This window comes from Ranitomeya variabilis, chromosome 3 (genome assembly GCF_051348905.1).
Source record: "Ranitomeya variabilis isolate aRanVar5 chromosome 3, aRanVar5.hap1, whole genome shotgun sequence".
In the NCBI taxonomy this organism is placed as follows: Eukaryota; Metazoa; Chordata; class Amphibia; order Anura; family Dendrobatidae; genus Ranitomeya; species Ranitomeya variabilis.
Genome location: NC_135234.1, coordinates 508,018,033 through 508,032,177, shown reverse-complemented (window position 1 = coordinate 508,032,177; position 14,145 = coordinate 508,018,033). Strand labels below are relative to the sequence as shown.

The 14,145-nt window shown below is 42.5% G+C and overlaps 1 protein-coding gene across 6 annotated transcripts in view; it reads right to left on the bottom strand.

The window, feature by feature from the left end:
- The window catches only part of GABRG3 (gamma-aminobutyric acid type A receptor subunit gamma3), a 1,125,049-nt gene that overhangs the window by 507,137 nt on the left and 603,767 nt on the right, over window positions 1-14,145 (bottom strand). The gene's annotated exons all lie outside the window — the stretch shown is intronic.

Genomic DNA, 14,145 nt, shown 5'->3' with positions numbered 1-14,145 from the left:
CTGTCAGTTATATACTGTAAGCTCAGAACATATGCATCTGAAATTATGCACAGCCGGGATGGATGCCGAGACATCAATCCACCATAGGGACCCACAAAGAAACGCATAATGCATAGTATACATTTATTTTTAGTTTTCGGTAGCCGTCTGTATAAGGCCTGGTTTACACATTCAGTATTTGGTTAGTATTTCACATCAGTATGTGTAAACTGAAATCAGGAGTGGAGCAGTCAGAGGAAAAGTGCAATAGAAACACTTCACCACTTCTGTATTTATCACCCACTCCTGGTTTTGATTTACAAATACTGATGTTAAAACCTCATCAAATACTCAACATGTGCATGTGGCCTTATGCAAACAATATGCAGGCACATTCCTCCCAGAGAGAGGTCAGAAGAACACATTTTAGGCCTCTGTTTGGTGAATCGTCACATACTGTATGAGGATCTAACACTATATATTGGGAGCTCTTCTGACATAACAGTAGGCTAGTTGTACAGATGCAACGTGAACAAAGCCAGCAAGGTTATATTTTTAAATTATCTGTATGCAGCAGATTATTTCGTTAGGGGACTTATTAATATTTGGCTCTAGGAAGTACAAGTTTTTAATTATTCCACTTTTTAATTCAAAATATTGCAACATTTTGGTTGTTCCATTGATCTCTATATCTCTATATTCTCTATACTCTGCACATTATCAAACACTTTAGTATTATAATGACAAAAGCTAGAGAAAAATAGGTTTCCATCTTTTTTTCAGCTGCTACCCGATCATGCAGGAAATTATCAAATCAAAGAGAAGGCTAGATTTCCACGATGACCTTTTAGTGCGTTTTGTATGTTGCGCTGTCAAAAACGGAGCATTTTAAAGTTCCAACAAAGTAGATGGGCTTTACAAAACTCTCAAACACACTGTGCTTTTTTTTTATTCAGCATAAATTGACCTGTGGTGCGAGTTTCAGATCTGCAGTATGTCAATATCTCTTGTGGGTATGTTGAGCTTTCTGTGCGGATGTAGAAAATCAGCATTAAAAACCACATATGCATTTTTAGTGCATTTCCACAGTGGAAATGCATCAAAAATGCAAATAATGCATACCCAAGTATTTCAATTAAGTTTGTCAAATCCAAATACCAGTAAGTATCAAAAAGAAAGCAGCCTTATTTAAAGGATGACACACCAATAAGGGTATGTTTCCACGTTCCGTATAAGCAGCACTTTGGACGCAGCTCCACCCAAATCGCTGCCAGCTTTTGTATGCGCGGTGATTCCATATGTGTTCACTGCACCATATGGAATCACTGCATCCTATACATTGGACTGTCATATTTATCTTGCGGAAACTGAGTGTCTCCGCAAGATAAATTGAAATGCTGCGGTCTATAAAGACGCGCCGCATAGTCGAGAAGGGATTTCATAAAATCCCCTCCATTATGCTGAAACATCTGGCCGCTGTGGATTGGAAGCTGCAGCTGTATGCAGCATCCAATCCACAGCAAATACTGAATGTGGAAACATACCCTAAGAAACGCAGGGTTGAAAAATGTGATAAAAAGAATGAGAAGAAAAACAAAAAAAAAATGCAAGTAACCCTTTAAATAATAGATGCAGAAATTTAGCAAAATCAAAAATGCATCAAAAGTTCATTGTGGGAATGTAGCCTTAAGGTTAAGTTGCCATGATGAGTTTTTGGTGGATTTTTGATGCAGCGTATTTTTATTATCCAAAAAATGCAGTATCTTACAGTTCCAGCAAAGTAAATGTAAATTATAGAAATCTCAGGCACATTGTGCTTTAATTTAAGCAAACATGTGAATTTCTCTTATAAGTACGCTGAATTTTATGTGCTGATTCTCTCTTTAGAATTGCTTTAGAAAGGGAATACACAGGTAATAAAGGCATATGCGTCTTTGGTGCATTCCTCGTGCGTTAACGCACTAAACCTGCGTGTAATCAGCACATTACCATATCAATAAAGTTTTACCAAAGCCATGAAGTATAAAAATACAACTTTATTTTCATTATGACATACCAGAGACAAGAACTGCAGTGTCAAAAATGTGATAAAAACAATTTTTAGGCCGGCGTCACACTGGCATATTGCATCCGATGCGAGAGCATTGTCTCACTCGCACCCATAGGCTTATATGGTTGCGAGTGAGCCGAGAATTTTCCTCGGTCCGAGTCAATCACAGCATGCTGCGATTGTCTCGGACCGAGGAAAACAACTGACAAAAAGTCGGCTGGTGGGAGCTGCCCCATAGCTTAACATTGGTCCGAGTGCAATGCGATAAAAAAATCGCATTGCACTCGGCCGTTTAAAACGCCAGTGTGACGCCGGCCTTAGATATTTTTATGTCGGTGTTTTTGGGCTGTCTTTTGTACCTAATAAAGTATTTGATTATCCAAGGTGATCCCTGTGTATATGGTCTGCAGCTTTTTCTTTGTATACTTTCATATTTGAAAGCCTCAGTTGTGTGGTGCCCTCCAATACCAATTTCTTGTCTTTAGCATTATCGCATATGTATTGTCTCAACAATAATGATGTTATTCAGATAGAAAAAAATACATTTTAAAGTGACGCCTTCCGCGCCTGTGCAGCTATCATCTAACAGCTATCGGTGTGTGTATAGGTAACATGATAGCTGTTACTACACATGCGCCAGCAATGTCATCTTGCTGAGGAAAAAAATTTCCTCCCCCATGATGGCGTTGCCTGGTCCTGGGCAGTAGTAGCTCTTGGCTATCTCTGATAGCCGCTACAGCGCATGCGCCGACAGCACCATCCTGCTGTAGAAGAAAAAAATTCCTTCTCCAAGATGGCGCCACCAACGCATGCGTAGTACCAGCTGTCAGAGAAAGCCGAGAGCTGCTACTGCACATGTGCGGGCGGCGCCATCTTGGAAGAGAATTTCTTTTTCTTTTCCAGCAAGAAGGCACTCCCAGTGCTTGTGCGTTAGCAGCTATCAGATCATCTATATACATCGATATAAAAAACTTTAACAAAAATTATATTGGTTAGCTAAATAGCGTATCTTTATGCATCAGTTGTGCGACTTCTGCAAAGCCTGCAGAGATACGTAAAGGTCACAATTTACCAGTGGCAATAATTTTCCTTAATCTGCTGTTGGTGTGTGTCCTAGAAGTGATATAAAAAAACAAATTTTTAATTGGTTAAATAAATAGCGTATCTTTATCTAGCAGTTGTGCGACTGGCACCAAAGCCTGCAGAGATCTGCAAAAGTCACAAGTTACTAGTGGCAATAATTTTCCTTAATCTGCTGTTGGCATGTGTCATAAAGGCTATATAAAAAAAATAATGTTCTATTGGTTAAACAAATAGCGCTTCTTTATCTAGCAGTTTTGCAACTGGTGCACAGCCGGCAGAGATACGAAGATGTTACAATTTACCAGTGGCAATAATTTTCCTCACTCTGCTGTTGGCATGTATCCTAAAGTTGATATAAAAAAATTGAACTTTCTAATAATTAAATAAACAGCATATCTTTATCTAGCAGTTGCGCGACTAGCGCAAAGCCTACAGAGATATGCAAACATCACAATATTCAGCTTTCCCATTGACTTGCATTGGATTTGTTATTCGGTATCAATACACGGATTTTAGAAATTATTCATGCCGATATTCCCAAATCCGAATATTTCACTGTTCGCTCATCACTATTTGTAAGCCAAAACAAGGAGTGGGTTATACTTCTCTGATTGTTCCACTCCTGATTTTGGCTTACAAATACTGATGTAAGTTACTGACCAAATAGTAAACGTGAAAACGTGGCCTTAGGCTATGTGCACACATTGCAAATTTTGATGCGGACCAGCAGCTTTTTTGGACTCACTGAATTGCATAAAATCCGCAGTGTAGTGCACAAGCAATGTTAGTCAGTGTGAAATTGACATTTGGTGTGCACATGCTGCGGATAAATAAGCGCAGAATCTAGGCATTTTTTTTCCGCTGCTTGTCGATTCATTTTGCGGATCTGCAGCGTTTCTGCATCCATTGACTACCATTGTGTTTGGCTAATCCATAGCAAAACCGCAGATTTAAAAAAGATCTGTGGATTTGCTGTGGATGTGACTGCAAGAATCGCTGCAGCTTGGAAAGGGGAAGAGTGTGTGGGCAGAGACTATGTATGTGGGCGGGGCTGTGTGTGGGTGTTTGTGTATATCTGTGTGAGTGTGCGGGGCTGTGTGTGTCTGTGTATGCGTGGGTGTGCAGGGCTGTGGAGAGCAGTGTGTGTGTGGGGTTGTATGTGTGTGTGCGGGGCTCTATGCGTGTGTCTGTTTGTAGGCAGGCACTGTTCGATGGGACTATTAGTCCCATCCAGCTATACCTGTTACAGTGACAGGTAGCCAGATGATGGGACAGTAGTAGTCTCATCATCCGGCTACTGTGTTCAAATAAAGAAAAAACACATACACACATACAGTACATACATATAGACATACAGTACATACAACATACAGTACATACTCACCAATCACCTAGTCCCTTGAATCTCTCGATCACCTGTAAAAAAAATTAAATAATAAACCAACAATGTACTCCTTATTCCAATGTAATCCATGTAATAATGAGTGTCCCATAATGATCTCCTCTGGAGATCTGTCACATCGACAGATGCGACTGCTCTCCAGGTGCTCCAGTTATAGTAATGGCAGGTAATGCTCCACACTGTATCCCTCCACCATGAGTACAGTATAGTTCATACTGTCACTTGCAGCACCACTGCATGGGAGAATTCTCACACAGCATTGCCGTAAAGTGAGAGCCTGAACTCAGGTAACCTCTTCAGTGATGCACTGCAGGTGCCGTTGTTTCTTTTTAGTGTGTCACTGGATGCATATAGAGCTGTCACATCTGATGTGACAGCTTTATAGGGGAGATCATCGTGGGACTGTGATTATTATATGGACTGCGTCGGAACCAGGGCATATTTGTGTTTGTGTCTAACACAAAGTCTTTGTTAGGCCGTGGTCACACTTATGAGAAACTCGCCTGAGTCTCTCGCGTCAATACTCGGCACTGCCACCGGCACTCGGAACCAGAGCGTGCGGCTGCATGTATTTCTATGCAGCTGTATGCTCCAATCCCGAGTGCCAGCAGCAGTTCTGGGTATTGAGGTGTGAGACCCGTGCGACTTTCTCACAAGTGTGACCCCAGCCTAACACAGACTTTGTGGTATGTGTCTTTATTTAACTCTTTATGTACCATTTTATTATGTTTATTACTAAACATCGGGCTTGGTATTATCTGTCTGTCTATCTATAGTTCTATCTATCTATCTATCATCTATCTATCTATCTATAGATATATCTATCCATCTATTTATCTATTTATAGATATAATCTATCTATCTATTATGTATCATCTATCTATCATTTATCTATCTATATATATCAATCTATCTGTCTCTCTCTGTGTGTAAACATTATTCTTCAATGGAGTATGTAAATGAAGAGGTTGGACACGAAATGACATCACAATTCTTTTTTTTGTTTTGTTCAATAATAGATCTATATTGAACTTTCAAAAACGCATACAAATCTGCATGGAAATCTGCATAAAAAATGCATCAAAAGCGCATCAAATCCATGCTGATTTTTACCTGCGTTTTCTCCCAAGAGATGCAGAATTATCATTATTTATTTATATAGCACCATTAATTCCATGGTGCTGTACATGAGAGGGGGTTACATCAAAATACAAATATCACTTACAGTAACAAAGCCAACAATGACAGACTGGTACAGAGGGAAGAGGACCCTGCCTTTGTGGGCTTAGATTCTACAGGATTATGGGGAAGGAGACAATAGGTTGCAGTAGCTCTAATGGTGTTGAGGTGGCCGTGTTGTCATTACAGGCTGTAAGCTTCTTTGAAGAGGTGGGTTTTCAGGTTTCTATTGAAGGATCCAAATGTGTTGGGGCACAGAATTCCAGAGGATGGGGATATTCAGGAGAAGTCTTGGAGGCGATTGAGTGAGGAGCGAATAAGCATGGAGGAGAGAAGGAATTCTTGGGAGGACCGGAGATTAAGTGAGGGAAGATAGTGAGAGATTAGTTTGGAAATATAAGGAGAAGAAAGGTTATGGATGGCTTTTCAGGTCAGTTTTAGTAGTTTAAACTGGATACGCTGGGAAATTGGGAGCCAGTGAAGGGATTTGCAAAGAGGGGATGCAGGAGTGTAGCGAGGAGAGAGATTAATTAGTCGGGCTGCAGAGTTAAGGATGGACTGAAGGGGTGCAAGAATGTTAGAAGGTAGGCTATAGAGGAGGATGTTGCAGTAGTCGAGGTGGGAGATGATTAGGGCATGCATGAGCATTTTGGTAGAATGAGGGTTGAGGAAAGGATGGATTCTGGAAATATTGTTGAGCTGGAGGTGACAGGAGGTGGTGAGAGCTTGGATGTGCAGTTTGAAGGACAGGGCAGAGTCAAGGATTACTCTGAGGCAGCGGATTTTGGGGACAGGTGATTTCATTTATTTTGATAGATAGATCAGGTAGGGAAGATATGCGAGATGGAGGAAAGATAATTAGTTCAGATTTGTCCACATCGAGCTTGAGGAAGCGAGAGGAGAAGAAGGAGGATATGGCTGACAGACACTCTGGGATTCTTGAGAGCAGAGAGGTGACATTTGGGCCAGAGAGGTAGATCTGAGTGTCATCAGCATATAGATGGAACTGGAAGCCATAGGACCTTATGAGTTGTCCCAGGCCGAGTGTATAGATTGAGAAGAGTAAGAGCCCAAGGACGGAGCCTTGAGGGACACCAACAGAGAGGGGGCGAGATGAAGAGGTAGTATGGGAGTTGGAAATGCTAAATGCAAGTTTGGTAAGGTATGAGGAGATCCAAGATAGGGCAAGGTCTTTGACACCAAAGGAGGAGAGGATCTGTAGTAGGAGGCAGTGGTCAACTGTGTTGAAGGCAGAGGACAGGTCTAGAAGGAGGAGTATAGAGAATTGTCTGTTAGCTTTGGCTGTAAGTAAGTCGTTAGTAATTTTGGTCAGGACAGTCTCAGTGGAATGGTGGGGACGGAAGCCAGATTGTAGGTTGTCGAAGAGAGCAAAGTGAGAGGAAAGTCCAGCATAGATGTGCTGCTCAAGGAGTTTGGAAGCAAATGTGAGCAAATATATGGGGCAATAGCTGGACATAGTGCTTGGTTCAAGGGATGGCTTTTTGAGGATAGGTGTTGTTGTGGCATGTTTGAAAGCAGTGGGGATGGTACCAGAAGTTAGTGATAGGTTGAAGAGATGGGATAGGGATGGGATTAGTGTGGTGGTGAGGTTGGGGAGGAGGTAAGATAGGAAGGGGTCAAGTGCGCAAGTGGTAAGGTGTGATTTTGAGAGAAGATGAGCAAGCTCCCCTTCAGTGATTTTGGAGAGGGGAGTTATGGGGTTTGGGCATTGTTGTGGTATACAAAGTGGTTGTGGTGGTTTGACAACAAAGACTTGCCTTGTTTGGTCTATCTTATTTTTGAAGTGCGTGGCAAAGTCCTCGGCAACGATAAGGGAACTTGGAGGGGGCAATGGTGGGTGTAGGAGGGAGTTAAAAGTGTTGAACAACTGTTTGGGGTTGTGGGATAAGACAGATACGAGGGTTGTAAAGTAGACCTGTTTAGCAGAGGTAAGAGCTGATTTGAATGCCAGTGTTGCTTGTTTGAGTGCAGTGAAATGATCTTGCAAATGCGTTTTCTCCATTCTGCAATTCTGGATACTTGCTGAAGCTTTTTAGTGATGTTATTGTGCCAGGGTTGTCTATTGGTTCGTCGCACTCTGCTATGCATGACAGGGGCGACCCTGTCAATAGCTGATGCAAGAGTGGCATTGTAGAAAGCAGTGGCAGAATCTGTGCAGAAAACGCCACAGGCAAATCTGCAACATGTGCACATACCCTAACGCTATGTGCACACGTTGCGGACTTACTGCGGATCAGCAGCATTTTTTCCATGCAGAAACACTACAGTACAATGTAAATCAAAGGGAAAATAAAAATGCTGTGCTAATGGTGTGGAAAATTCTGCCCGGAATCTGCAGCGGATTAAAAAAAGGAACATGCCAATTCTTTGTGCGTTTCTGCAGCGTTTCTGCACCCATTCCATTATAGGAAAACGCAGGAGTAAAAATGCATGAAATCCACACAAAATCTGCAGCAAATCCACAGGAAAAATGCATAATAAACGTGCAGATTTTGACCTGCGTTTTCTGCCAAGAGATGCAGAATCCGCACGGAAAATTCCACAGACAAATCTGCAACGTGTGCACATACCATTACAATTCCATCAAAGTGGATGGGATTTATAAAAATCTCATGCCCCCTGTGCTTTTATTTTATTCAGCATATACTGTCTTCTAGTGTTTGTTTCAAATCCTCAACATGTCAATTACTTTTAAAGATACAGGAATCATAAAAAACAGCTGAATTTTTTTAACAAACAAGAGACCAAAAAGAGAGAAAGAAAGCCTCATCAAACACATAAAAAACACATGTTGAAAAATGCACTCAAAAATATTATAAAAAATGCAAGAAGCCTAATTTACTTAATAGGTACAGAAATGGTACAGAAATTCTGCCACTTCAAAAACTAATCAAAAGCTCATTGTGGCAATGTACCTTAGCCTTAAATAGACAAATTGGACTAAGCTAAAAGTGTCCAAATTTTAGTCTCAAAATTGTTATGTTAAATTATTTGCTCTTTCCTTAAATTGATCAGAGAGAGTACATTCAGTTCTTTGTGCATTTACATCATTTCGAATACTTTGAACAATTATAAACCTGTGCCTTTATTAGCTAAAATACAAGAATATGGGAATTTAAAATGAAGTCTTCTGAGAAAGAAGATCTTTTCTTTTATACCTTAAAGGCCTCATTCAGATCATTCAGATATCAATGATCTTTCTTTAAAAAAAAAAAAAATCAATGTTTTGGAACAGATTTCCAGCAGTCTTTGGTCAATGTTTCAGTTTTTACCATCGTCAAAAAAAATCTATGCTTTTCCTATTCATTAAAATATTAAAAACAGACCACACATGCTGTATTTTTTGCTTTATTTTATGCAGTGCAAAACTGACCCGTGTTGCGTGTTTGAAATCCACAATATGTTAATTTCTCCTACGCAAAGTGTTATGTGTGGTTGAAACTGTATTGGAAGTGGGATTTTCGTAGATAAAAGATGCATTTACATTTTTAGTTAATTTCCAAGGCAGAAACACACTAAAACCACATGTAATCTGCACATGACTTCATAGATAAGGTTTTATCATAGACAAATACCAGTGAATATAAATACTGCTGGTGAGTAGTGTTGAGCATTTCGATACCGCAAGTATCGGGTATCGGCCGATATTTGCTGTATCGGAATTCCGATACCGAGATCCGATACTTTTGTGGTATCGGGAATCGGAATCGGAAGTTCCCAGTGTATGGTTCCCAGGGTCTGAAGGAGGGGAAACTCTCCTTCAGGCCCTGGGATCCATATCCATGTAAAAAATAAAAAATTAAAATAAAAAAAAAGGAATATACTCACCCTCGGACGCACCCTGGTAGTAACCGGCAGCCTTCTTTGCTTAAAATGAGCGCGTTCAGCACCTTCCATGACGTCACGGCTTCTGATTGGTCGCGTGCTGCTCATGTGACCACCACACAACCAATCACAAGCCGCGACGTCATCCCTCAGGTCCTAAATTCCCTTCTAGGAAGGATGACAAAGTTACTGACCCAAACTGGGAAGCTGGAATGCAGAGCGAGGCCAGCAGTGCTGAGTGGGAGGGATCAGCAGCACCAAACAGGCAGTAGATGACCAGAGGGAGAAGGTGGGCTACAGTTCCACAGAGTACTGACAACCGTGAATTTCTCCCTCAAAGACTTAGGTGTTCCCTATTCAAAAGAGTTCCCTACCATAGAGAGTTCTGAAACAAGAAAATGGTCATTTTCAACCTGTGCCATGTCAAGATCAGAAAGGGCCTGACCAATAAGAACCTAACCACCAACAGCATGATCAGGCACATGTCATCTGAGCAACCGACTTAGTGTGCCGAATGCCTGGATCCACAGTTGGTGCCAGTAAGTGACACCACTGCCTCTTACCCTGTGCTCGTTGCTTGCCAATACCCTGTCCATAACACTGTCACAGATGCCTCATGCCCTGCACCTGTCCTTGCACATCAGGCACTTCCAAATAATTGCCTCAGCACAATGTTCAGCTGTCCCTACCTCAGGCCTTGGAACGAAAAATAAAGTTCTCAACCACCCATCCACAGGCCCAAATTCGAAACGGCACAATTTCAGGCTGCTTGCCATGAAAATGTTGCCGTTTAAGCTTGAAGACACGGAGAGTTTCTGCCAACTCATGATGGCAGCTGTCCCTTGGTACTAGGTCCTCAGCTGTGACTATTTCTCCTGGTGTGGCATACCCACATGGTGCCAGCATCTGCCCCTACCAATGCACTTACTGGGAATGCCCATTTAACGACTACTGCTTGTGGTTGGGGATGCTACATCATCCTGACAGTATATTGGGTGAACACTGAGGAGTAGTGTTGAGCATTCCGATACTGCAAGTATCGGGTATCGGCCGATACTTGCGGTATCGGAATTCCGATACCGAGTTCTGATACTTTTGTGGTATCGGGAATCGGTATCGGATACATATTAATGTGTAAAATAAAGAATTAAAACAAAAAATATTGATATACTCACCTGTTGTGAATTCCATTCTCGGGCTCCCTCCTGTGGTCATGAGCGGTACTGTGTGAGTTTGTTCTGGGGCTCTCTCTGGTGGCCTTTAGCGACATGGCTGGTCTTGGCTGGGCTCAGCTGCTTCATTTCCTGCTATGCTGGGCCTATTTAATTCACCTGGACCTTCATTTGTTGCCTGCTGTCGGTGTATTCAGTCCTGATATTGAGCTCTCCTGAATATTCCTTGTGACCAGTCTCCTGCTGGAGAAGCTAAGTTTGTTTGTTCATTTTACTCATTATTTCCTTGAAAACGTTTCTCTGTATATGATGAGTTCAGTCCAGCTTGCTTATATGTGATTTTTCGCTTGCTGGTTAGTTCTGGGGTGCAGAGTGCGCCCCTCACATCGTGAGTCGGTGTGGGGGTTCTTGTATTCTCTGCGTGGTTTATTTTTGATAGTTTTTGTACTGACCGCACAGACTCCTATCTATTTTCAGTCTTTCTAGTGTTAGCGGGCCTCATTTGCTAAACCTGTTTCATTTCTACGTTTGTCTTTTCCCCTTAACTCGCCGTTATTATTTGTGGGGGGGCTGACTAAAACTTTGCGGTTATTTCTCTGAGTCAAGTGAGGTCTTTGCTTTCTCTCTAGGGGTAGTCAGTTTCTCAGGCTGTGAACGTGGCGTCTAGGATTTTAGGAACGCTCCACGGCTGCCTTTAGTGTGTGTGGATAGAATCAGGATTGCGGTCAGTATAGCTTCCACCTCCCCAGAACTTGTCCTATATTCTGGTCATATGTGTCAGGTCAGTTTTGAGATCCTACCACCGGATCATAACAGTACAGCAGGCCACAAAGTGTTAATGCAGCAGAAGAGGGAGAAGAGAAATCCTAAGGTCATTTTTTTTTCCTCTGCACTGTGTTTAGCCTCTCTCCTCCCCTTAATCTCTGCGTGGTTCTGAATGCAGCTACTGATATGGACATTCAGAGTCTGTCTTCTAGTGTGGATCATCTCACTGCAAGGGTACAGGGCATTCAGGATTATGTAGTCCGCAATCCTATGTCAGAGCCTAAAATACCTATTCCTGAGCTGTTCTCCGGAGATAGATCTAGGTTTTTGAACTTTAAGAATAATTGTAAGTTATTCCTTTCTCTGAGACCTCGCTCCTCTGGTGACTCTGTTCAGCAAGTTAAAATTATTATTTCTTTGTTACGTGGTGACCCTCAAGATTGGGCATTCTCTCTGGCGCCAGGAGATCCTGCATTGCTAAATGTGGATGCGTTTTTTCTGGCGCTTGGAGTGCTTAATGAGGAACCAAATCTGGTAGACCAAGCAGAGAAGGTTTTGCTGGCTCTCTCTCAGGGTCAAGATGAAGCAGAGGTTTACTGTCAGAAGTTTAGGAAGTGGTCTGTGCTCACTCAATGGAATGAGTGCGCCCTGGCGGCGATTTTCAGAAAGGGTCTTTCTGAAGCCCTTAAAGATGTTATGGTGGGGTTCCCCATGCCTGCGGGTCTGAATGAGTCTATGTCTTTGGCCATTCAGATTGATCGGCGTTTGCGGGAACGCAAACCTGTGCACTATCTGGCGGTATTTTCTGAGCAGAAACCTGAGCCTATGCAATGCGACAGGACTCTGACCAGAGTTGAACGGCAAAACCACAGACGTCAGAATAGATTGTGCTTTTACTGTGGTGATTCTGCTCATGTTCTCAGTGTTCTAAGTGCACAAAAAGGTTCGCCAAGTCTGTCACCATTGGTACTGTACAGCCTAAATTCATTTTGTCTGTTACTTTGATTTGCTCTCTGTCATCCTACTCAGTTATGGCTTTTGTGGATTCAGGTGCCGCCCTGAATTTGATGGATTTGTTATTTGCCAGGCGCTGTGGTTTTATCTTGGAGCCTTTACAATTCCCTATCCCACTAAAGGGAATTGATGCTACGCCTTTGGCCAAGAATAAACCTCAGTATTGGACTCAAGTGACCATGTGCATGGCTCCTGCACATCAGGAGGTGATTCGCTTTCTTGTGCTACATAATTTGCATGATGTTGTCGTGTTGGGTCTGCCATGGCTGCAGGCTCATAATCCAGTCCTGGATTGGAAAGAAATGTCTGTGTCAAGTTGGGGTTGCCAGGGAATTCATGGCGATGCCCCTTTGGTGTCAATTGCTTCTTCTACTCCTTCTGAAGTCCCTGAATTTTTGTCGGACTACCAGGATGTATTTGATGAGCCCAAATCCAGTGCCCTACCTCCTCATAGGGATTGTGATTGTGCTATAAATCTGATTCCTGGTAGTAAGTTCCCTAAGGGATGACTTTTTAATTTATCTGTACCAGAACATGCCGCTATGCGGAGTTATATAAAGGAGTCCTTGGAGAAGGGGCATATTCACCCGTCCTCGTCCCCTTTGGGTGCAGGGTTCTTTTTTGTGGCCTAGAAGGATGGTTCTCTGAGACCCTGTATAGATTATCGCCTTCTAAATAACATCACGGTCAAATTTCAGTACCTCTTGCCACTGTTGTCCGATCTGTTTGCCTGGATTAGGGGGGCCAGTTGGTTCACCAAGATAGATCTTCGAGGAGCGTATAATCTTGTGCGCATAAAGCAGGGCGATGAATGGAAAACAGCATTTAATACGCCCGAAGGCCATTTTGAGTACTTGGTGATGCCTTTTGGGCTTTCTAATGCCCCCTCTGTGTTTCAGTCCTTCATGCACGACATCTTCCGAGAGTATCTGGATAGATTTATGATTGTGTACCTGGATGATATTTTGGTCTTTTCTGATGATTAGGAGTCTCATGTGAAGCAGGTCAGGATGGTATTTCAGGTCCTGCGTGCCAATGCCTTGTTTGTGAAGGGCTCTAAATGTCTCTTCGGAGTCCAGAAAATTTCCTTTTTGGGCTTTATTTTTTCTCCTTCTACTATTGAGATGGATCCAGTCAAGGTCCAGGCTATTCATGACTGGACTCAACCTACATCTGTGAAGAGTCTTCAGATGTTCTTGGGTTTTGCTAATTTTTACCGTCGCTTCATCAATAATTTTTCTGGCGTGGTTAAGCCTTTGACGGATTTGACCAAGAAGGGTTCTGATATGACGAATTGGTCTCTTGTGGCCGTGGAGGCCTTTCAGGAGCTGAAACGTCGGTTTTCTTCAGCTCCTGTCTTGCGCCAGCCCGATGTCTCTCTTCCCTTTCAGGTCGAGGTTGATACTTCTGAGATTGGAGCAGGGGCTGTCTTGTCGCAGAGAAGCTTTGATGGCTCTGTGATGAGACCATGTGCTTTCTTTTCAAGAAAGTTTTCGCCTGCCGAGCGGAATTATGATGTTGGTAATCGTGAGTTGTTGGCAATGAAGTGGGCATTTGAGGAGTGGCGACATTGGCTTGAGGGAGCCAAGCATCGTGTGGTGGTCTTGACTGATCACAAGAATTTGACTTATCTCGAGTCTGCCAAACGGTTGAAT